We start from the raw sequence: 26,875 nt of genomic DNA on the forward strand, positions 1-26,875 counted from the left end.
TGTTACAAGTAAGACAAAGGATAAATGGGAGAAGGACTTATCTACTACATTATCTCAGGAGGAATGGATGAATATGTGTCTAGACAGTGTTACAAAATTAATTAATGTGAGATATAGTTTAGTTAATTATAATTTTTTACATCAGTTGTATTTGACTCCTGAGAAGTTGAAAAAATACAGTTTTAGTTCTTCAGATTTGTGTTTTTGTTGTGGAAGCAGACAGGTACCTTCTTACATTCAGTAAGGACATGTGAAAAAATTATTAAGTTTTTGGAATAGTTGTTCAAGATTGAATTGCAACTTGATCCGTTACTATGTTTATTGGGTTATACTAATACATTAACAACAGGTTTACGATTGGATAAATTCCAAATTGCATTTTTACATCTGGGGTTAACGATAGCTAGGAAATGTGTTGCTGTTATGTGGAAGAATGATGTTGAATTGAATATACAAAGATAGCATTATGAACTAAAATCGTGTCTCTATTTAGAGAAGATAACATAATTTACAAAATAGTTATTCTTTTTTTGTTAAAATGTGGACTCTATTTGAAATGTATGGGTTTAGATACAAGGTCAATGTTTTTTTTTCTCTAAAGATGTAAAGGGCTGGCACACTACACAGCAGCCAATAATTACCCGAAATATGTATTTTGGGTGGAGGGATGTAGGGGGTGGGGTGGGAGGAGGGTGGGGGGAAGAGGGTAGTAAGGGTATAGATTTTATTAAGTGTTTTGTATGTATTTTAAACATTCATCAATAAAATTTTCAAAAAAAAACAACACTCAAAAAGTTCAACACAATACAGGACACAGCAGTCCACTTGATAGACACTTCATCCACAATGTTTCACTAACCTCACTACCGATGCACAGTAGTGGTGGTTGCTTGTACCATCTACAGGGAGCAACTCACCAAGACTCTTTAGAAAACACCTTCAGACCTAAAATCCCCATTAGCTAGAACAAGGACAGAAAAACCATGGGAACACCTCCAAGTCACACACTATCCTGATCATTGAAATATATTGCCATTCCTTCACCGTCCCTCCCTCCCAGCTTCATGGGTATATCCATACCTCGAGGGAGGCAGCGATTCAAGAAGGCAACTCAACAGCACCTGCTCAAGGGTAATGAGAGATAGGCAATGCTTGCTCAGCCTACAAAGCAAATCCCCAAGATGAATGAGAAATAATTCAGCACACCATATTATATCAATATATGCAATTGTATACCGATTGTAGGAATCTCTCTATTTTCATACCTATTTCATTATCATAAGAAAAAAAAATCTCAAAAAAATAGGAGCAGGATAGGCCATTAGGTCTTTCAGGTCTGCCCCACCATTCAATATAATCATGGCTGATGAATGCTGGGCACTAAAGATTGTCTTAGCCAAAGGGTGGTATTGGGGATGAGCTCCCACTGTTACACAAATGCTTTTCATGGTGTGTGTCTCAAACAACCACTGACAACCAAGTCCAACTCCTGGCATAGTTCTTATGCCCAGCAGAGCTGTTCTCACTGACAGGAGAAGGGGCAAGGGCAGGCCACTGGCACCTTGAAACCAGTTGCTCTAGCCAGAAGGAACTCATTAACTATGGATGGTAACTCATCCAGGAGAGGGAAAACTCCAATTTCAAACCTATGCTGCCTTGTGGCTACACCTGGTCACAGGAAAGGCATTGGGAATAAACATCAGAGGAAAAATCTGGAAATGGACTCAGCACCAGCAAGGCAATTCCTGTGATGCTGCTGGCACCAAACTGTATCAACTTTTGTCATTCCTTTGAACCCGTCATTAACATGGAGAGGGGGGGTCCCACTGAATGGGTAACAGATGGATCTCCATATCAACTTTGCCCTGGCCTGCGCCCTGGAGAGGCTACTCCAGCTTCACTTAGAGGCGCAGTACCCATGGTCGTCCATGACCAATGAAGGCCACAAGAAGAAGAGATGAATGCTGGCCTCAACTAACCTCGTGCCATTTCTCCAAAACCCTCAATTATTTGATATTTCCAATATTTATTTCCACCTTAAGTATATTGAAATACCTGGCCTTAACTGCTCCTAGGGGCACAGAATTTACTGGCACCTGAGAGAAGAAATTCCCCAGTACCTCTGTTTTAAATGACCACCACCATTTTTTTAGCTAGGTCCACGACATTATGCCTCTTCTATTACTGAAGCATCTCAACATCTACTGTATCAAACCTCCTTGAGTTTATACATTTGAAAGAATTCACTCCTTATTCTTCTAAGCTCCAAGGAATTCAGAGCCAAACCATCTAGCTTCCCATCCTAGGAATTGCTTGGTGAATTTCCTTTGGACTTTAATGCTATAATGACACAAACTGCTGAAACAGCACCGTACTTGTGGTTTGAACATATCAGATTGGGGATCATGGCAAGGGATTTGGATTCTGGGAGTTATCAAGTCTGAAGATGGGTAAGGTTCGGCTTGGGATTACAGCTAATGGTACCTATGAATGACATAAATTTACATTCAATCTAACACAGTGGTTCTCAACATTTTTCTTTCCACTCACATACCACTTTAAGTATTCCCTATGCCATAGGTGCTCTGTGATTAGTAAGAGATTGCTTAAGTTGGCATGTGGGTGGAAAGAAAAGTATGAAAACTCCTGTTTTAATTGTACCTAATTGACTCATGTGCACGGTTCCAAAGGAAATGGGTAAATGACAATTTTTCTCAAGCAAAATATTTCAGTAACAATTGGGTCTAGAGCAGTCACCACCTTAAGCAATCCCTTATTGATCATCAATGGCCTAGGGATTGTTTAAAGTGGAATGTGAATGGAAATAAAAAGGTTGAGAACCATTGCGGCCTAACATTTTGAATTATTTTTGGTAAAAAAATTTAAAACTTACCATTTTCTGGACCTACATTGGCATGATTTTTCAACGAAGGATCACGTGGTAATCAAAACGAATTTATTTTATGATTTTAATGAAACAAAAAAAGGCACGAGTTGTCATGGAGAGTTAGTGACATGCACAATGTTGGAAGACACATGAGACTTGAGAAGAATCATCGTTAAAAAAATGGCGGCACTACTGGATCTACTGTAATAGTACCGCTCCCGCTGGTGTGGTCCCGGAGTGAGTGGGGAGTGGAGACAACCAGCCAGTCCAACTGCTGAGGGCTCCATACAGATTTTAAATAGCCTGGTAAAGGAGCCGGCAGTGTTTTATTTTAAATCTGGGCCCAAGATGACTGCCCTTTATTCTGGAACTGCCTTTACAGACTCCAGACTCCAGGAGAGCTGCAACTGGTGCAGGGCACATTAATGGGGAGAACTATCCCTGTTGACAAGAAGAAGCAGAAAAGACGACCCCCCAAGGACGGATCAGTGAGGGGCTTTGCAGCTGAAGGACAAAAACAAGTGGTGATTTGCAGGTGAGGGACCCAAACAGGTTGCAGGCTACTGTCAACTTGTGATCAAAGGACTCAGACTAGGCTGCAGACTGCTGGAGACTGGCTTATGAGAACCAGGCATTGGAACTAGGATTTGGGACAATGTTAAGAGCAAGGAGGGCTTCTGAAAGGCCTTGGATGCTGAAGGCTTCTTCATCATGTCAGAATTTGGATCTGGGCTTGGGTGGCCAATGGCTTCAACTGAACTGGAGTCTTAGGTGGCTGCAAAGGCTGTGGGAGCACTGGAGATGAATCATGGACACTCAGTAACTCGGGGTCTCTTTCTCTATTTGTAAAGGGTGCTGGACAATGCTGATGCTCATGGTGAATCTTTTATTGTTCTATGGCAAACAAAAGTCAATTTTCTGTAATATTACATTTCTGTTCAAATGGCGATATCTGAAACAAATCAGAAATACTCATTTATCTGAAAAATTTTCAGAGCCGAAATGATGAGGGATGCCGGTCTCCCAGCGGCAGCAGCAATGGACCTCTGGGGTCAGAGGCAGCGGGAACCTCAGGTTCCTGATGGCAGCAGCAATGGACCTCGAGCTCCCAGCGGCAGCGGGGACCTCAAACTCCCAGGCAGGAGCGGGACCCTTGGGCTCCTAGCACGAGCAGGGCCTTGGTGGAAAGGTGTCGGTGATCGGCATGGCCAGCATTTTTTGGGGAAGAATTAAACATTATTTTTATGCTTATAAAGCCTTACCTTGTTGTTTGTTGTTGTTTAAAAACTGTTACAGGTGATTTGCTGTTGAAACTGGGCTGTTTTTAAAAAATGGCCAGTTCTCCAAAAGAAAAAGTTTATCTGAAATAGGCCTGGTCCCGAGCATTTTGGATAATTGGAGTTTATTCTAGATCTGATCTGACCTAATAAACAGATTTGTTACTGAGACTTTTTAAAAAGGGAGAAATTTTAAATGGAAGATTTCAGGAGAAAGCCCAAGAAAGTAAATCCGAGATGGTGAAATGAAAAGTTGAAAAGATGATGAACTTAAATGCACAAGAGACCAGAACTGATGGCTATGGAATAGTTTTAAGGGGTAGACTGAAAATAAAGATGTTGAATGTTTTAGATTGTAAGATTGAGCAATAAATAATAGTCAATGAAGATAGTCTTGAAAAACAAGAGATAATGCAAATGCTAGAAAACTGGAACAATACACAAAATATTGGAGGAATTCAACAGGTCAGCCAGTATTCACAGAGGCTTTGATAGCTCTGTGGTTAGAGCACTGGTCTTGTAAACCAGGGGTTGGAAGTTTGTTCCATGCTGGGGCTTCATATCTGTGAGGAGCACTGGACAAAGTGGTGACTCTGTCTTCCTTACGGTAGATAAAGTTAAAGAATTTCATGTATGTTACATTCTAAAGTCCAGCACCTCCAGGTTGGAGAATGTATGTTTTTTTTCAATCCCCCAATAACTACAGGCTTTTGAAATGCTTCTTACTTTTCTAATCATATTCTGACACCACAAAAAGTTTGCACTATCAAAACACCTTTTTCCTTGAACTACTATAATGATCTGTCTTTTATATTTACTATCTTTTCATATAGTAATTTAATATATACTATTGGAGTTTTTAAACAAAACAAATTTATTTGGCTGCAGGAAGTAGGAATTGTGGGCATATGTACTTATGTGTATACCAATAAATTCATTATCAGTTAGCAGTGAAGATTTGTATTGGTATTTCATGTTTCAAAAATGTTAAGTACTTGTAACGAGAAAGATTGATGACATAAACATATTTCAGGAGTTTGATATCATATCGTAGTTTTGTTTGCAATGATTTAATGATGTTGCAAGATCCATTCCAAAAAGTGTACACTTAATCTAGGTGGACATTTCTAAGTTATGCAGCAGTACTGCTTTAAGATATGGGCTCCCATCTACCCTCTCAGATGGATGTTACAGATTCCTTTATATTCTTCCAAGAATGTTTATCACTCAGCCAACATCACTGAAACAAATTAGCTGTTTTTGAAAAACTTTATGCTGGGTATTGGACCTTGTTTTCTATGAATTGGTGGATCACCTGATGGGATGTTTGTAATTTAAAAAGAATTTCATCATGTGGGAAGTAGCTTGAAATGTCAAATTTTAACCAGTGAATTATCCTGTTATTTTATGTGATTTACGGTAATAACTTTGCTTAAATTTAGCGTCAAGAACTTCATTTGACCAGATCAACAAATATTGTTTACAAACGGATTAGTATCACTCAGAATAATTTCATCCATAAATCTATTGATTTAATGTCTCATCTTTCTATTTGAAAAGAACATTTTCAAAATCCTGTTGCTATTGTCATTCTGTTGGTTGTATCCATTTGTGATTTGTAAAGCAGCCTGGTGTTGGTCTTTTTATAAATCCTATAAGATTTTATTGATTCATGCTTTGCCCTATAACCTTAACGAAACAACAACAATAGGTAATTTTGTATGATAGGAGACAAGTATTGAATCGCTGATGAATACTGTATGCATGCAACTCTGACGTGCTACCAAACCTTCCATGCGGGGAATAATTGGTTTTGTAATTGACTATCATTATTTTGAAATACTCCCAGCATCAATATCTTATTTTGAAGGTATGTGGAAAGTTAAGAGTGAACAAAGAGATCTACCTTAAAGGGCCACTTTAATAATTTTCTGCCACAGAACAGGCATCTGCTTATTCTGAGGGGTCTCGGGAGTCTGGTTTGTGCATTTTGGCCTTATCATCTTTGGTAATACTGAAAAACAAATCATCATAATTGGATGTGGCACCTACTTTTATATTCATTTAGTTGGGTGCTAATGACATCTCAATACTGGAGCTGCTTTTGTAAAACAAAACACTGACTACTGAACATGTGAAGTAAAAATAGGAAATGCTGAACAAATCAGGGAGCATCTGCAAAGGAGATGGAGTACAGCTGATTACCTCAGTCAGCTAAAATTCTATATTGGGTACTGACTGGCAATTGGACAAAAATTCTGCTTTAACGTTGGGGTGCCTGCTGAACTTGCTGAATACTTAGATCCTGCCCCTAGAACGGGTATATTGAGGAAGCGATCATTTATGTAAGAGTGGCAACGATAACTTTTATCCAGCACCTTTAATGTTGCAAGTATTTCCCACACATTTAACAGGACTATTTTCAGATTGTAATGAGTAGGCAAACGACCTAATGTGACATTTTGACAGGTCGCCGAAGCTGGATTGAAACAGTTGTGCAGAAGGAAAGAGAGGTAGGCTGCTGACTGTTGGCATCTACTTGCAAAGGACTCACACCAGGCTGTGGACTGCTGGAGTCTGGCTGAAGGGCTATTAGATTTCAGAACTAGGATGCAAGAGAGAGCTGAGGGCACTGAAGGCTTCCAGATTGGAGGTTCGGATCTGGAGCTTGGATTACCGATGGTTTGGTCAAAAGTCTGTGTGACTGAGAAGGATGCGGGAGTGCTGGAGGTGAATCCATGGACACTCAGTGTCACTGGGGTACTCTCTTTTTCTTCTCTTTCCCTGACTGTGAGAGACCCCCCCCCAGCATCCTGTTAACTCCCAATGCATGCCTTAATGTTCTCAATATTATTCCACTTTGGTGGTCATGGAGCAGAGACTTTAGGAATCAGTGGGGACATTATATTTCTTCAACAATAATTTGAGAACACCCTTTATTTTTTTTTCTCTGCCTGGTAATCTCCTTCCACACATGTCATCCTCAATGATCTCCATCTCCTAGATATTTCTGATATCTGAGCTACCTCCACCAAGTATCTCAAGGCACTGAGAAAATGGCAGCAATGTTTCCGCCACAAAATCCTTCACATCCACAAAATGGATAAGGAAATCAGCAATGATGTCCTCTCCTAAGCCATTCAGGCCCCAATTGGACTGCCTGTGTTGTTTGCATTTCCAACACCAAATTCCAGAAGCATACACTTACTTACAGGATTTATTGAATGTTTTCTTTCATGCACGTTCCACAAGTTAAATGTCTGAGAAGATTTCATAGATGTTTCAACTCCTCAGTGGTGGAATAACCCGAAAAAAAAATGGTCCTTTCCCATTGAATTTTGTACTGGCTGCTCCAAGCTTCAGTGTGTTCCTCAAGACACTGTCTTATATCTTGGAATGTGCTAATCTGCAATATTCAGTTGAGGACAGCTCCTGACACAGAAACCCAAGCAAATTTCAGGCAGACAGTTGACAATCTTCAACAGTGGTTGATGTCGCTCTTCATGTACATAAGAGAACAACCGTAGAGAAGTGATATTCAGAAAAACTTGAACAAAAACTACTGAACCACTTTCTGGACCTTCAGAGAAAATGCACATTGCAGAATCCTGCAAAGTCAGCTCAATAACAAACATAATCTTGAGTTTCATATTGAACATGAAGTATTTGACAGGAAGGGCCCTTCCCACCACCACCACCACCACTTTAATAAGCTTCACTTTAAAAGTCCTGGCTGTATGATATTCTGCCAAATGACTTTAATGGCCTAGTTGGGAAACCATTTGACAGGATCCACCATCTCCTTTCTCTTCATGGCTTAGAAGATATTTTGAGTAGTCTGTTGACTAAGCATGACCTAATGTTAAGGATGATTCTGGCCCTAGCACCATAATATAAATGCAAGATTAACTATGCCTGCCAATAATTCCTTTATAAACTTTACATTTCTGACATTTAAAAGACACACTTATTTGCCAAAGCTGCTCAGTTCTCAACTTTGCTCTTTAAAAGGAACAGCTACAGTCAACGCTCTTGTGTGCAGTGGATTTTGGCCAGACAGAAACATTACATAAACCAGACGAGTCCAGAAGCGAGCTGATGATTATTTAAAGGATACTGCACATGGAAAATTGTGTGTAGCTTGACTTACATTTACCAACGTCACTTATCTGAAATCTCATTAAGCTTTTTATTTACTTGGAATGTTAAACGAAAATGTTCATTCTTTATTATGCAGTATCAGTACAGAAGAAGAGGTGAAAAAAGCAAAGCTTAGAGCAGATTTTAAAATTTACCTAATTATTTTAAAACCTAATCATGATCTTACCCCTTCAATCTGCTCAACTACTTCCAACCTCCATCTCTGAACTGAAATGCATTCTTTGTTCCCATTGGCCCAGCTTTGATGACTTTCAGTAACTATGTCCTCACATATTTGAAAAATGGAGGAATCAGAATCAGAATTTATTGTTATAAACAAGTCACAAAATTCATTGTTTTACGGCAGCAATACAGTCCAAATATTGCTATAAAATTACATTTAATAAATAAATAAATAATTTTGTGCACCCAAAAAAAAAGAGAAAGTGAAGTAGTGAGGAATTGAGTGATATGCACCAAAGAAAACTTGAGGTCACAAAGATTAGCCATAATCATATCAAATGGCTTGATAGGCAGAGTGGCCACTCCTATGCTCCTGTGTTCGGGAATTCCTTTCGCTCAATACACTCCTTCAAAGACTCCTTTTTTTTCCCCCTTTTGATCAAACTTTTAATCATATTTCCAAATGACAATTTCAATGAACCAACTTGGGACATTTCATTGTGTTTAACATGGTCATATTTGGAGTAAACCCAGGAAAAAAAACCCAATCAGACTAGAGAATAAATCGAGATCAAGGCTTGGGATGGTTGGAGAAAACTGACAGCCTTGGGTTAGGAATAAAAAACAAAATCAAAAAAAGAACACAGATTAGCAGGAAGGTGATGGAGAGTCACTCAACTTTCCAAGCAAGGATAATGGACTGTTAAGATAAATTGGAAAACAAAACAATTATTTCTTTGTTTTGTTGCTAAATTAACAATTTAAACTTGAGTAACAATTTAAACATTAAATTAAAAAACAATTAAAAAAAGCAGAAACAAAAGATTTAGAGAATAATAAAGTAACAGAACCCCCTGCCTTGGTTCACCACTTTCCACTGTCTCTTGTCCAACCCCCTCCTACCCTATCCACAGTTCTCTCCCCTCTGCACTCTCAATCTTGATGAAGGATTGCTGCCCAAAACATCTACAATTCTTTTTCTCCCACTAAGTTTCTCCAACCGATTGCTTGTTGTACCAGGTGCCAGCATCTGCAGTCTCCTGTGTAACTCTTATTAAACAGCTGTACTTGAAAAAAATTGAACATTTTTTACTTAGTTGTCTGTTGAATGGAAGCATGTAACGGCACCCTCAGTCCCATGAGTGCACATCGTCTACCATGCTGGAACTATAAAATTCTTCATGAGTGCCAGTCATCCACAAATGAAAGTGTAATAAGATGGAAGAACTCAATCTCTTAATTTTAGAGTTTGTGCATCACCCAGGGTCGTGGCAATGAATCTGTGAGGTTGAATGCAATAGATATAGTACATTTTGTTCATGCTTAAACTGCAGAGAAGAGCAGGTATCATAGGAAGTCCCCAAGTGCATCATTCTTTGCTGATTGGCACTCATCTCTGAACATGGGGCATGGTAATAATTCTGGTATATGCCTAGAGCTTGCTCATACCTTGATGAAGGGCTCAGGCATGAAACATTTAGTATGTATCTTTTTCTTTGCTCTATAAATATGCTGTTTGACCTGCTGAGTTTCTCCAGCTTTGTGTTTTTACTTATATGGTAATGGTTTCTCTTCCATCCATATATTTCATAAGCCACAAAGGTGGAAGAATAAAAAGTAAGCTTGCTGAAGATTACAGACAGATACAGGAATGATGAAGGACCCAAAATGAGATTAGACTACCAATATTATAAGGCGTTAAGCGGGGATAGAGATTTTAAAATGAATTTGAGAGAACATTCTCATTTCCAGTTCAATGGGGAAGGATGGGGTTGGTATTTTTGGTTCTGGGGAGAAAGTGGAGCATGCGTCATAAGTATATAAGAAAGAGAAGTAGGATAGTCTATTGTTGGACATTTAGCGAATAGTAAGCATTTTATTCTCAGGTTTATATAATTATGTAGCAGGACCAGGAAAAACCAAGAGAACACATACTTAATTGAAAGGCTGCCAGCTTCAGAGAGTTGAAAATGGAGATGGCCAGAAATAAAGATTGGCAGGCAAAGCTGTAAATGAACAAAGGGGGACATTTCAACAGAGAATGGTTTGACTTCAGTGTAGGTACATTCTTACCGGGGGAAAGGTAAAGGACAACCAAAGTTAGAAATTCACTGTGATGAAAGGTTAAGAATAAAGGAAGGTGATAAAGGTAATGCGGAACAAATGTCAGTTCAGTAACACAAACGAGGGCTCAGATGAAATAGACAAAGATTGAATTTTGAAAAATTCATCAGAAGGGTAAAGATAAAATGTGATTGCAAATTGTAGCTAATATATAAAGGGAACCAAATATCTTCTGATCTATATAGTTATTACACACAGAAATGAGAATGGACTGTGCCAGATCGAGATCGAAAAGAAGATTTGTGCATCTTGTTAAATAAAATTTAGCATCTGCCTTTACCAGGGAGGAAGATGCTGACAGCACAATAGATATAATATAGGGCAAAAAAATCAGTAAAAAGATTATAGTCAGATTGGATAAGAACCCAAGAAATAAAGACAGGAGTGTGCTATTTGGGCCCATGTGGTTGCTCTGCCATTAAATAAGATTGTGGATTTTTTTTTAATCTTAGCACTTTACTAAGTCTATATCCACTGATTCTCTTAAAGCATTAAAAAAAGTGATCTTCATGCTCAATACTGTAAGAACAAAAAACTGTTTTCCCTACGAATTACCTCAGGCTAACTGTTCTCTCATGCCCTATTTTATGCTCCCTCCTTTCTTAATTAATCACATTACATTTTTGACCTTCAAATCTATGGGAAACTTTGTAAAGTTTTCAAAACTATGTATATATTGTATGTAGTCCTTCAATCTGCCGCAGACTGAGCACAGTATGAAGGGATCACATGATTGTAAATTTTGCACTCCTGTTAAAAAAAGTAAAGATGAGACCCAGTAAATCCTTCAACCTTGTTGAAGGAAAGCAGTCAGAAAGAATAAACATAGATAAAATTCATAGATATTTAGTCATTTGGATTAATGAAAGAAAGCTACCACAGAGTTATTTAATGATGGAAAAGTAATTGCTAATAAGGCCAATGGAACTGATATTCTGTATATGATGGAACCATAATAAAACTTGCAACCAATGGAAATGAAAGGGGAAGTATGTGTCACATTTGTGGCCCGAAATGTGAAGTTAATGAAACATTAAACACAAGTTTTATCAGGTAAACTTCTGAGTGTCTTTATTCTCCCGTTTCCTTTGTTCTCCTGCTTGTGTTCTTATCTCTCCTACCACGTGACTTCCGGTACATCTCATACATATTCATTATCATGACATCATGCAGTTGACTAAGGGTTAAAAAAGTGTGCCATGGTGAATGGACATTTTGGGGGGGGGGGGTTGGGGGGCTGGTGCCTTTCCTCCAGATTCAAAATCCTAATCACTGTTTATAAACATATGCGCTTAAGTAAGATTTCAAACTAAGTGTGATCGTGAGGAGAATCATGGAATGGGTGGAGAAAATATGAAATAATATTTTAGTAGGAAGAATGAAGAAAGGGAATATTATATAAAAGATACACTCCTAAAAATGGTGCAGGGAGAACATCGAAAGTACAACACATGCATTCCACAATGCCTGCACCAAATGTCAAGTTAAACTCAATCTCTTCTGCCTTTACAAGGTACAGAAGCTTTTTAAATGCTACTATTGTGACTGCTACTCCACTACCCCAAGCAGCCAGTTCCAGGCACCTATCACTGTAAAAATAAACCTTTAAACTCTCCTCTCACCTTAAATGCACATGTGCACACACACATTCGGTGGTTCAAAATCAGATGAGAAAGGAATTAATATAAAACACATTGACCCTAGGCTTTATACATACAAGCAATGGAAATGAGTGCATTTGGGCTTCTCACCAGAGAGAAAAACAATTCTGATGTGAAAAGAACTGCCTCATGCAATTGAACTTTAATCACGTCATGCAATAAATATTGGTGTTGTTTCAAGAATTTAAAAGAAAACTTTCTTCAACTGTTGTTTCGAACGTTGGCTTAGAAAAATATTTTCACTCCATACTTCAGCTTCCTTTGTGTACCACCTTTTGTATTTCTCCCAAAAAGGCCATGTGTTTCCCATCTGGAGCTGACTGCTGCTTGGCCTTTTGCAAACAACCCTTCCCCCTCAACAATGATTGACAGTACAAAGTTAAATTCACACCTGTGAGGAAAGGTATCAAGTTAAGCAGCTGCTATGTCTGCCACTATTCATTTTCAGGTGTGAAATCCTTCACTTTTGAAAAGGAAGTTTGAACTCCATTTCCATTCTTTTGTTGTTTCAATAATGTGTCTAATCACTCACGGAATAGAAATGCTACAGGAAGTGCTATTGGATTACATCAGCCTGAAGATATCTCAGAAGCAAAACGATGGTTAAAAAAGATTTTCATTTGATTCAGTATTTTTCTGTGCTGCTGTGGCACATAACATTAAAGTGTGAATGATTTGATTAATTTGTGCTTTTGCTTTTTTTTGTGTTATACTTTGACTAATGATACCCTGATTGCTACACAGCTATCCTTTTTCTTTGGCTTACTAAAATTATAATTTTCTTTCGGCAGCTGGATGTCTGACATGCAAAATCACCATTTTTAGAAGTTTTCAAACCAAGTGACTTGTGAATCCAAACAAGATGCAGAAATTATGTTTGCCAGAGAGAAATATTTGAAACCTGTTAAGGTGCTGACTGGAGGCATTGCGATGGGTTTGCACTGCTGCCACACCATCTCCAGTTTGAATCTCCGGTTCAATCCTGACCTTGTGTACTGCCTTGTATTGATTTCACGTCTCCCCTATGAATGCACAGGATTGTGCTGAGTGATCCAGATCCCTTGCACGTCCCAAGGGTGTGCTGGTGGGTTAATTGGCTATTGAAGAAAAGATGGGAGGAGGGTGGGGGGCAGAGGGGAAGCTGGAGAGGAGTTGATGGAAGAGCAGAAGAGAACAAATTATGAGGAAGTAAGTGAATATTGAACATTAAAGCACAGTACAGGCCCTTCAGCCCTAAATGTTGTGCCAATCTAAATATTCCTGGCAAAAAGTACTAAACCCTTCCTACCTCGTAACCCTCTATTTTTCTTTCATCCATGTGGCTGTCTAAAAATGCTCCTGATGTTTCAGCCTCCGCCCTGACAAGATATTCCTGGCACCCACAACTCTCTGTGTAAAAAAAAAAAGTACTTCTGATGTTTCTCCTAAACTTTCCTCACTTCACTTTGTACAGATGTCCTCTAGTGTTTGCTTTTCCTGCCCTGGGAAAAGTTGCTGGCTGTCTAAATTTTATCCTCAATCTTGAAGACCTCAATTAAGTCTCCTCTCATCCTTCTTTGCTCCAAAGAAAAATGTCCTAGCTCTGCTAACCTAGCCTCATAAGACTTATTTTCCAATCCAGACAACATCCTGGTAAATCTCCTCTGTACCCTCTCCATAGCTTCCACATCCTTCCTGTAATGAGGTGACCAGAACTGAACACAATACACTTAAGTGTGGTCTCACCAGAGATTTGTAGAGTTGCAACATGACATCTTGATTCTTGAGCTGAAGTAAGGGCCTAAGGAAATAGTTAGATTGGTTTGGGGTATGATTGCAATATTCAAAAAATTTTAGGAAAGATTTGTGGATTGGAAGGGTTTAGGAGTGGTTTTCAAACTGTCAGCTAAATTCACATTCCACCTTAAGCAATTCCTATGCCATAAATGCTCTGTGATTAGTAAGGGATTACTTAAGGTGGTGCGTGAATGGAAAGGGAAGGTTGAGAACCATTGTTCTAGACCCAATTGTAACTGAAATATTTTGCTTGATAAAAATTGTCATTGGTCCATTTCTTTTAGAGTTATAAAACCATGCACATAACGAGTCAATTAGGTATGATTCAGACAGTTGTTTTCAAACTTTTTATTTCCACTAGTTACTGATACCCCTATTCTGGGCAAAAGACTCTGAACATTCACAATAATAATTTTATACACGTTTATGAGATCACCCCTTATTCTCCTACATGTCAAGGAATAAAACCCACGATTGCTCAACGTCTCTCAAGAGCTCAGGCCTGCGAGTCCTGGCAATGTCCTCATAAATGTTCTCTACACCCTCTCCAGCGTGACAACATTTTTCCTCTGTTATGGTGAATCATTAAGAATCCAGGCATACTGATACTTAATTTTGCCGCTGAAACTCACCCTGGACATTCCGCTTTTTCTCAGGTATCTGAAGCAAGAGGGCATAGAGTTAAGGTGAGTGAGGAAAGATTTAAGGGAGATCTGAGGTACAACATTTTCATTCAGAGAGTGATAGGTGAATGGAATGAACTGCACAAAAGTGGTAGAGGCAGGTACAAGTACAACATTTAAAAGATATTTGAAGTACATTCACAGGAATGGTTAAGATGGCAAAAACAGGAAAATGGGAGTAGCTGAGGCAGGCAGATTTGCTGGCATGGATGAGTTAGCATGAAGTGCCTTTTTCTGTGCCATATAACTCAATGACCCTAAGAATCTTCTGGTTTGCCTTTTCAGAAGACGGTGGTATGTCTAGTTTGTTCTTTCATCTGGCCCCCTCTTGCCTATTGTATCTCAATTATTTTGGCAGTATCAGTGTCAAAGCATTTGAGCGGCTGGGCTATTTGAGCCAAGTGCATTCAGGTTTATCACAATTGGGAACTGCCCATGAAAGCCCTGACCTTCCAACTCTTGACCTTTTTATCGACTCATGGAAGTTCACTTCTTTTGAAGTTCTTGCACTCCAGCTATGCACTGACATGACTGATCCAGTGGCAAGGTGTTCCAATGTGACTGAAGACCAGGCTATGCTACATGGACTGTGACAATTTCCCAACTGCCATCACCTCATCCTTTTTTATCTACATACTTTCTTTCAGCCTTATTCCCTAATACTCATCTCTGATCCTGGTCTCATTTACATCCTTGGTTTTTAATGTAGCAACAATATTTTTTGCTCTATGAGCCCCAAATTTTGGAATTCCATTCCTAAAACCCACTCCTTCAATTGAGAAGTTACCAAGAAAATCTGCAGATACTAGGCTGGAGTCAAGTGCAATACACAACTGTGCTGGAGGTCACTCAAGCAGTATCCATAAGAAATGAAAGGCATTTTTGAGCCTGAGCCTTTGATCGAAATCACTCTTCAATGCAATCTTTGAACTTTGACCCCTTGACCAGGATTTTAGTCACCCATTCTAACATATCATCCTGTGAAAGGTCTTGGTATATATCAATGACATAAGATATAGCAAACTACCTTGTTTCAATTTGAATGTCTTAATTCTTGTCTCAGAAAATTGTGGGTTCATTTTCCACCCATGAGACTTCACGACAAAAAGGCCGACACTTCAGAGAGGAACTAAGGAAAGGTTAAATGATTACGTGTTGTTTTTTGTTGAGGTGTTAATCCAAACTCTGTCTGCTTTCTTGGGTGGTCACCCGAAAATTCCTGTGAATGCTATTAGGGTCCTGGCTATTGCTTATTCTTCAATCAACATCTTTAAAATAAATTATCTCATCATTATCACATTGCTGTTGGTGAATGCAAATTTAATGCTGTTTTTTATGCATCAATACACTGTCAAATGTCCAACTCCTGAAACAGAGTTTATTCTGTTTATTCTGAAATGTCATGATAAGAGAAAACTAGCTGAACAGAGGAAAACAAATTAAAGGATGTGTACAAATCCTCCTTGAAGAAGTGACTCATAGGAGTCTCTGGCCCACAATTGGAGAAGGATCCATAAAACCATAAGATATAGGACCAGAAGTAGGCCATTCAGCCCATCAAGTTTGTTCTGCCATTCCATCATTGAGGATAGTATTGTTCATGCATCAGAAGTACACAGAAGCCCTGTGTAGGAGAAGTGCACTATCTCACAAACTACATATCTGTCCACCCCATCAGACATCTCCTATTCCATGTGTAGAAAAGTCTGCAGTTCCCACATGAGCCACATCAGCAACGACAGAGTGGGTGCAAGAAAGAAAGTCCCCTCAGAGAGAATGGGTGGCTGAGGATCACTGCACCTCCTCGGATCACTGCTCCGCCTTCTATATCCATTTAGCTGCTCTCCATTGCACCTCCTTGATCCTTGCTTCTGATTTCTGGAAGCCATCGATGCCTGTAGCCTGCCTTATCCAGTGCCATTGCCTACCATCTTAATCAGTGCTGCTTTGACCTCCACTGTGCTCACAACCACCTCCTGACTACTTATAGGCATGAAGGAAGAAGGAAGTGGCTGCGCTTCACTGGGTGCAAGCGCTTTAGGACATTTTCAGGTTGTGAAATGGAAGCCATGATTTTATTTTGTTTTTGGAGCTAGATAGGAAACTTCCCACACACCTGTCAACAGCTTCACATTTATCCAGTGAGTCAGTAAATGTTTTTAATTTTTAAGTTTATGTTTACTTGTCACATTATACCCCTCGTATAGCAAGAAGGGTTTGGTGACCAGTCGAACAGGTTGTCTCCAACATTCATACAGCCATATTTTTCTTTCTTTGGCTTGGCTTCGCGGACGAAGATTTATGGAGGGGGTAAAAAGTCCACGTCAGCTGCAGGCTCGTTTGTGGCTGACCAGTCCGATGCGGGACAGGCAGACACGATTGCAGCGGTTGCAAGGGAAAATTGGTTGGTTGGGGTTGGGTGTTGGGTTTTTCCTCCTTTGCCTTTTGTCAGTGAGGTGGGCTCTGCGGTCTTCTTCAAAGGAGGCTGCTGCCCGCCAAACTGTGAGGCGCCAAGATGCACGGTTTGAGGCGTTATCAGCCCACTGGCGGTGGTCAATGTGGCAGGCACCAAGAGATTTCTTTAGGCAGTCCTTGTACCTTTTCTTTGGTGCACCTCTGTCACGGTGGCCAGTGGAGAGCTCGCCATATAATACGATCTTGGGAAGGCGATGGTCCTCCATTCTGGAGACGTGACCCATCCAGCGCAGCTGGATCTTCAGCAGCGTGGACTCGATGCTGTCGACCTCTGCCATCTCGAGTACCTCGACGTTAGGGGTGTGAGCGCTCCAATGGATGTTGAGGATGGAGCGGAGACAACGCTGGTGGAAGCGTTCTAGGAGCCGTAGGTGGTGCCGGTAGAGGACCCATGATTCGGAGCCGAACAGGAGTGTGGATATGACAACGGCTCTGTATACGCTTATCTTTGTGAGGTTTTTCAGTTGGTTGTTTTTCCAGACTCTTTTGTGTAGTCTTCCAAAGGCGCTATTTGCCTTGGCGAGTCTGTTGTCTATCTCATTGTCGATCCTTGCATCTGATGAAATGGTGCAGCCGAGATAGGTAAACTGGTTGACCGTTTTGAGTTTTGTGTGCCCGATGGAGATGTGGGGGGGCTGGTAGTCAGAGCAGAATTTACAGGGGATAGAGTTACAATGAAACAAAGGATTGATTAGCACAAGGCAGGGGCAGAATGAGAGCACTGTTGTGGGATACATTACGTACCTGATGGCTGCGAGAAAGAAACTATCTTTCAGCCTCTTGGTGCCTGCATTCACATTCTTGATCCTTCTTCTCAGTGGGGCGAGGAAGAAGACAGTGTGTCTGGCATTTGGTAGGTTCTTCAGTATGTTGGCTGCCTTTCCTAGGCAGTGGGAGATGTAGATGGAGGGGAGGGAAATGTGCAATAGGTTCTGAACTGCATTCACCACCTTCTGTAGCTTCTTCTGATCTTGAGTCAAACATCTCCCATACCAAGCTATGATGCATCCACCAAGTATGTTTATGATGGTGCACCTGTAGAGGTTGTAGCGGGACATGCTGAACTTCATTAGCCTTCGAGGAAATTGGAGGAGTTCAGTTAGTGTGTTTTCTTGACCATTGCATCAATGTACCCAGATATCTATTCTGAAGAACTTGAAGCTATCTACTCTTTCCATTTCAGTGCTATTGACATGAACATGAGTGTGGTCACTTCCCTCTGTCCTGAAGTCACTGATCATCTCCTTTATCATACTGATGTTGAGCGAGAGATTGTTACCATCGCACCATTCCCCTGGAAAGCCAATCGCTTTTCTGTGGTGATATCAACAAATTAGAAGAAGGAGTTTGGATGGTATTTGGCTGTACAAATGTGAGTGTTCAGGGAGTGCAGTAGGGAACTGAATACACATTCTTGAGGAATGCCAATGTTGAGTGAGATCATGGAGAAGTTTTTACCCATCTTCGCTGATTGTGGTCAGTTAGACAGCAAGTCCAGGATCCAATTTAAAAAAGGGAGTTCCTCCCACAACTCTCTACCTGTCTTTCACTCACAAATTCCTTCTTCAAGCTCCTACTTTCTTTGCTTCATTCCATGATCTCCTGTACTCTCCCATCAGAATGTACCTTCCTTAGCCCTCTGCCTCTTCCTCCTATCACCTTCTAGCTTCTTACTCCCCCCCCCCCCCCCCCCCCGCCATCTTCTCCACCCAAATTCTTCCCCTTCCCATCTGCTGGCTTATGCTCCTTCCACCACCACCTCCCCACCCCCTCCCCCAACCCCCCAACCTTTTATTCTGGCTTCTGCCGTTTCTTAGCTGTCTTAATGAAGGGTTTTGGCCCAAAACATTCCACAGATGTTGCCTGACTCACTGAATTCCTCCAGTACTTTGTGTATTGCTCAAGTTCTTCCCAAAATCTGGACCTCCCCTGATCCAGGTGGGCAGCAGGCCAGCTGAATGTGAATGGGAGCCCAGGAGTTAAAATAACTGCAGCATGAAAACTGGGGACACTAGTCGGATTTGATGTCCGATGACCCTTTCCCTCTTCTCCACCTTTATAAAACCCATTCCCAGTTTAAATTCTCTCAGGGTGTCCGATAACATCATTTTCTTTGCTCTATATTTGAAAGCTCTGTCAGCAGCAGGAGTGCCATGTTCATATCATCAATACAATTTCATCAATATAAAAGCATTCATGTGTAGCCAGCAGAATGAAACAGCAACAGGAATATAAGTAGCAACATGTCTGCTGCAGGGCGTTAGGAACAACTCATCATCAGCCAACAAGATCCTTTATACGTATCAACATAGTCAATGTCGTGATAAGTGTGCCAATCACATAGCTATCTGTTCCACAGACAAGAAGGTAAAAAGAGGGAATAAAGAGTTTGCTGCTATCCCCAAATCTTAGTCTTTGACACTTATTTTGCATGTATCAAGATAAGCTTCTTTATCTCAATCTCTATGATTGAATTTGACATTTTGTATAAAGATACGACTATAGATACAACGTTCACTCACCGGCGCCTGCAAACATTTGAAATAATTGGAATAACAGAATAATTTACGGCTCCAAAGGTTTTAAGTTGTTCGCTGAATGTTGTGAAGCAAGTTTAGAACTGATATAAGTTTCCTCATCAATGGAATTAAGATTCAAATTAAGGGTATGGAGAAATATAACTGAATCGTAAAAGTTTGATCAGCTTAGATTTTGCAGGATCTAATTTCCCTCACATCGAGGATGACATTATCAAAGCATTATTAGTTGAAAAATAAATGTACTCTGACACACCAATGTACTAGTCTTTTTTTTAAAAGACCCAAGATAAAATATGGGATCCAGGTATGCAGATTTAAAACATGAGCCCTACGTACCTTGTCATAACTTGCAAACTGACTCGTATTTGTATTTTCTTCATGTAGGAATGAAAAGATGAGAAAGAAAAGAAAGGATTTTTTTCCAATGTGTAATTTTTTTTCCCCCTGACATTTACCAAATACCTATTCCCAAAAGTTACACAACCAAACCTCAACATTAACAATATGGAAAATGTTAGTTATAATGGTTGATTTTCCATGGAGATTTCTGTAGATAAATTAATGGAGGTAAAATCAGGCATACTGCCCAAGAGGGACACATGATTTTCCCTTAGGCACTGTGTTTAAGTGATGCAATTTCTTTTTAACCAAGAATCTACTTTGCTCATAAATATAAGATTATCTCAATTCATCATTACAATATATACAACATGTCAAAATGTCATTTGTTTTTTGGTCCAATCATTCCAAGGCTCAATTTTCCTTTATTGTCATGTACCTCAATATATAAAATTTGTCAACCTTTGCTGGATATGAAGGCACAGAAAGAAGCCTGCTGTCCCACAAATAAAAGAAAGAGAAGCAAAAGAGATTGTGGATTTGCCTCTTGCACTCCTGTAACGGCGGATGCACGGCCATTCCATCGGTGAACCTGAGCATGTGATTCAGAACCTCAGATGCTTTTCCATTTTTAAAAAAAACATTCATAGTCAATAAGTCTAAAAAGTTATTACACAACTCAGTCTCTCAATGTCCAGTGCTGGCAATTTACACTTTGCCTTGGTGGCAGATACACCCAGCTGCAGTACATCTCCAGGGTAAGTGCCAGACTATTTTGTGCCCTAGGCAAAGCCAACTTCTTGCAGACGCCCCCAAAAACTTCGATTTTCAAAAACAGGTGTTTTCGAGAAAAAAAAATGAAAAGCATAAAACTTGAAATTGCTAAAGTTATCTTAAATTGCAAAAATAAGTAATACATCAATCTTTGATTATCTTTCTCACATACAAAAGAAAATATTTTGGCACACAAATCATTTTGAACTAAAGGAAACTCGGTAGAATGCATGCCTCCGTCAAGGGCAACACAACATTAAGACCTTTTACTTCACACACCTTTAAGACTATATACCTTCCAGTGTCCATTTTTTCCCACAAGGTCGATGTAGAATGAAAGTGTCCCTTTGGCCCTTCATTTGCTCTTACAAATCTATGCTATTCCGTTTTTTTATTTTCCCACGTTTCTGTAATTTTCCCCCAGATTATACAACTCACTTACACACTACAGCAAAGGTCAATTATCTACCTGCCCACATTTTGAGATTCGAGAGGAAATTGAAGCATCACATGGTCACAGGGAAAATGTGCAAACTGCACACAGACAGGGCCAGAGTTCAGGGTAGAAGCCAGATCGCTGGAGTTGTGTGGTAGTCACTCCATTAATTGCACCACTGTGGGAGAGCATCAACTATAGCAATAGTCAAATTGATTCCATCTCTTTAAGAAATGCCTGAAAGGATAGTATCTCTATATTATCTCCATAATTACACAGTAATTACACAACTGTGAGAACTTGCAATACATTGATAGAGAACCCTGAGCAAAATGTAACTGTATAATTTCAGCATGGTTTTACACATGGAAATTCAAGAATGCTTTTCTGATAGTCTGCCTTTTGAAGTTCTCATGTGTCTTTGACAACTAGGATAAACAAAATCATTAATATAACAACAAAAAATAATATGGAGTAATTGCTCAGTTGATTTCTTTTAAGAATTTATATGTTTTTATTTCTCATCTATGAATATTTATACAGCAGTTATTCTGTAATTATAAATGAGCTAGTATGTATCCTGAGCTATCCTTAATGAGTTACCCTGGACCATTTTGGTCTCAATCTGCTTGGTTCCTCTTCTCATGAATTATGATCCTGTAAAAAGGGGCTAGACATGGATCGACCAACTTTTCTTGATGAAGAGTTAATAAATTGTTCAAACCACTGTTAGAATTATTGGAACAATAAATGTAAATATCTCACTTATTTAAACAGCCAAATTAACATTTAGGCTTACATAAGACTTCCCTTGGCAGTCGGCCTTCAATGGCACACCGACGCCAACTGAACCCTCTCCTTGGTCTACTATTGCACACCGGACTCCGGTGTGCATGTGTGGTAGGCTGAGGGGACAGGGGAGGGTTCGGAGTTGGGACTCAGGCATCAGGAACTGGTGTAGGCTGAGGAGGTGGGCATCAGGAGCTCCCTGCTCCAGTAACCAGAGCTCCCAAAGCCTGACTCCAAGCCCTCCCCTTGGCACCTGGGCTACAGGTACACACTGGAGCTCCTGATGCCATCTTCCCACCCTCCTCTCGACCTACGTGAACTGTGGGGCACAATTTTCTCTCTTCAGCAGCACTCCTCTGAGGTCTGCGCCCCAGGCAGCTGCCAAGTTGGCCTAATGGTAGTGCTGGTCTCACAGCATATACACTTGCATCCTGGAATATGTCAGTCTACATCATTTGGTTGCAGACAACTCTTTGTTCTCAAAGTTTAGTTTTGGGCAGACTAATTTGTGTCATTCACTGTACATCAGCAGTCAGTGTTTGCCTCAGTACAAGTCCCTGAGCACAGAGTTCTGTGTAATGCAATTACTGAGGATGAATTTTGACAAGGCACACTTCATTCCTTTCCAGACCTTCACAACAAACATACAATTCTTAAAGCAGTGGATAATGACCTCATCCAAGCCACAGATACCTTGAGGGCAGCAGGCAGAGAATTTGAATCTCTGGCTAGGCACAAAGATTTTGATGTTGATGACCATTTCTTAGCACCAACCAATTCTTGGTGCATGTCGTGGTGAAAAGGCATTGTGACAAATGACTTTAAGAGTCTGCTTTGAAAGTTATACACAAGATCCACTGCCTCTTTGTCCTGCAGGGCTTTGAGGACAGTCTATGGTCCATTGATGCGGTCAAAGATGATTTTATGCAAAAACCTTTTCTGCAAAGGACAAATGGTAATGGAAAGGTCCAACCAAATGGAAGATTCAATGGCAACATAATAAAATTGCAGTGCATAGTAACGCATACACTTCTACACATAGCACAATGTACGCATAAGCATAATGAGGATCATATTGGTTCTTACCTCTATCTCTTCCTTACGAAATGGAAGAGAACCTGGGTGTTTGCTGTAATACACTTGGACCATGTAGAGGATAATCCAATGATTGATAAAGAGCACTTCTCCCATATTTACAGCTTCTCTTTCATCTTAGCTATTTGCTTCACTTCATCTCCGATGCATGCTCCAGCTTCTCTGAACCATGTTCCCATTGCCTTCAGGTAATCCGACCTGATGATGAATGCTGCAGAGGAACAGTCGGGCCAGTCACCAAAGAACATGACTTTGCTTTGATACAACTGACTGTAGTCTCTAAAACCAGTTCTGGGTTCTTGCAGATGTTCATCAATTTGCTGATCAACAGTGGGTCCACGAAAAAAATCTTTAACCCAGTGGTTCTTAACCTTTTTCTTTCCACTCACATCCCACTTTAAGTAATCCCTATGCCAGCGGTGCTCTGTGATTAGTAAGGGATCGCTTAAGGTGGTACGTGAGTGGGAAGGGAAGATTGAAAATTACTGCTCAAGACCTAATTGTTTCTGAAATATTTTGCTTGAGGAAAAATTGTCATTGGCCCATTTCCTTTGGAGTTGTGAACCGTGCACACAACAAATCAATTAGGGATGGTTAAAACAGTGGTTTTCAAACTTTTTCTTTCTACCCACGTACCACCTTAAACAATCCCATACTAATCACAGAGCACCTAAGGCATAGGGAATACTTAAAGTGGTATGTGAGTGGAAAGAAAAAGGTTGAGAACCACTGTTTTATCCCCTCTTACTTATAGTTCCTTTCTGATTTATTCAGCAGGTATACAATGCAAAGGACAAACAAACTCCTTGCCTTATTCCAGATTTTTTCTTAGGAAGTTTTCTAATTCCCACTCAATAATTTTGAGTCCACTTCTGATGTCTGAGTAGAGCCGTTTATCCAATTTCAGATTCCATCCCCAAATCTATCATGCACATATGCAATATTCTGTCATAGTGTTTCTCCCAGCCCAAGTTGATGAAATAAGTGTCCTACCCCTTGTCCCACATGTAGGCAATCATATCCCTGTGAAGCATAGGAGTGTGGGACAGAGCAGATTTGACTCAATTGGAGATGACCTTTAAACTGTGAGATCAGTGCTAATTTCTGATTCTTCCCTCCAGCACTTTGTTTTTAGCTGAGGCTGATGATACCTTACCTCACAGATTCTAATGTCAGACGATGTTATATGCCCAGGCAGATAGACAAGAAAAAATCTTCCTTTCGTTCCCTTTAACCGCTCTCCCTAAAGATTACTCTTCTTTATAATATGAGTTGGCCCTTTTCCTGCAACTATGTGTAGTCAAAATATATCAAATCGCTAGGAGACACAGAGAACAGCTAAAACACATGCATCTTGTTTATTCCACCCTTTCCAACCACATGCGCATATATGTCATACACATCTACATATTTTGACGAGTGATTCACATATTATATTATTTACAAATGTAACCTCTCAACTGGTTTTGAGTTTCTTTGATCTGCTCAAAGCACTGGACTTCAGGAAGCTGTCACTTCTTGTTTCAATTCAGCAGAACATTGTGTCACTTCTTCCATGATGTCTTCTGGATCAATTCTTTGAATACACTCATACAACTCTGACATCTTCTTTAAGAGAAACACAAAAACCTCTTTCAAATAATCTACAGCATTTGGTGTGGCCTCCACTACTTTGGTGACACCAAATGGAGATTGGCTGACTCCTTCAGCGAGCACCTGCGCTCTGTTCGTTGCTCCAAGCTGGATGTCCCGATTGCCAGCCATTTTAACTTCCTTCACTATTCCCACACAGATAGGTCTGTCCTCTGCCTCACCCATTCCCAGGATGAAACTAAATGTAAACCTAAGGAACAACATATCGTATTCCTCCTGGAGTAAAAACACAAAATGCTGGAGAGAGCATTCCTCCTGGCATGAACATTGAATTTTCTAATTTTATGTTACCCATCTCTACCTGTTTCTATCTTTACTTGCTCCCAATTTTATTTTTAACCTCTCCTTCCATCCTTGCAGTGGTGTCTTCCCCTACCAGTCTCTCCACCTCTCTTACTTTTATCTGTCCAGTATACAATCACCTCTTGGCCTATCCTCAGCCTCCCTTCTTGACAGACATGATGCCTCCCCTTCCCACTTTAGTCTCGACAAAGGGTCCCGACCTGAAATGTTGAATGACCACTTCTATCCGTGGATGTTGTCTGATCTGCTGAGTCACTCCATTCTCTGTTTGTCTCCCTGATATCTTCTTAGAGTCATAGAGTTCTGCAGCATGGAAACAGGCCCTTCAGTCCCACTTGTCCATGACGACAAGCTTGTCCTACTTTCACTCGTACCTTTCATATCCATGTATCTGCTTAAATGTCTTTTGAATGTTACAATTTCTATTCTGCTCACTAGAATTAGCTGATTTACTTACCTGTCATACTCACTTCGAAAATTTTTACCTATCTTCAAAAAAATTTCTTCCTACAGTACCATGTTTTAACCATCACTCTAACACACCACAGGTATAAAAGTGAGGAGCCCCACAATTCAGCAGTTCGCAGAATATCTCTGATCTCAGTGGTGAGTCTACACTCACTTGAAAGGTCATATGCATGCACATCTGATTTTCAGACCCTTCCTGATTTCTATGCTGCAACGTGCAGGCATCAAAATCTGGAATGGCTGTTACATCCTCTGCACCAACCAGTGGTTCTGTATGGACCCACCGACTAACTGTCAATACATTTGGGACCATTAATCCATCTGATCTTTCCACTGTTTCTACCTAACCAGGTGACCTTTTCCTGCTGACTGTAATCCATTCACATTTTCCAGCAATGGCATGTTGGTATTTTGTATTTCCATTGGGTTTTCATCACAGCACTACCCAGATCAACGCCCGAATATTTAATTCTGTTCATCCTCCCTGTGAACGGCCAGCCTTCTCTCTGTCTCATTGGCCCAAAATATTAATGAGTGAGGGAGAATGTTTCCCTTGACTAAAGAGTTGATAATAGGGAGTCACAGTTGGAATATAAGAGAAATACCATTTAGGCCTGAGATCAACTATAGAACACAACAACACAGAAATAGGTCATTTGGCTCTTCCAGTCTGTGCTGAACTATTATTTTGCCTGGTCCCACTGATGTGCAACTGGTCCATATCCCTCCACACCTGTCCCATCCATGCACCTGTCCAAATTTTTTCTTAAATTTCAAACTTGAGCATGCATTTACCAATTCAGCTGGCAGCTTGTTTCACCCCCCCATTCCCAACGTGAAGGAGTTCCCTCTAATGTTCCCTTTAAATTTTTACTCTTTTACCCTTAACCTATAACATCAGCATGCAAAGTTTAGAAACATCTGCATGCAAAGGGTGGTTAATCCTAAAATTCTCTACACTAGAGTGATGAGAAGGCTCAATCATTAATTGCTTTCAAAGCAAAGGTTGGTAGAATTCTGCATATTAGGACCCCACAGGACAGGATGGTGACCGTGGCAGCAGACCAGTGAGGGCTCAGAGACTGAAGAACCCATGTAGGCTGCAGATGGTCAGCGACTTGCAGTCGAGCAACTCACGGAACTGGGATTCTTGAGAGTGCTGATGGTAAGAATGGCTCTTGAAGGGCTTTGAATGCTGAAAGCTTCCAGGAGCTTTGAAATTGAAGCACGGATTGTTGATGGATCAAACAGGGGCCTGTGTGGTTGCAGAGA

The sequence above is a fragment of the Narcine bancroftii genome, chromosome 11 (genome assembly GCF_036971445.1).
Source record: "Narcine bancroftii isolate sNarBan1 chromosome 11, sNarBan1.hap1, whole genome shotgun sequence".
Lineage (NCBI taxonomy): Eukaryota > Metazoa > Chordata > Chondrichthyes > Torpediniformes > Narcinidae > Narcine > Narcine bancroftii.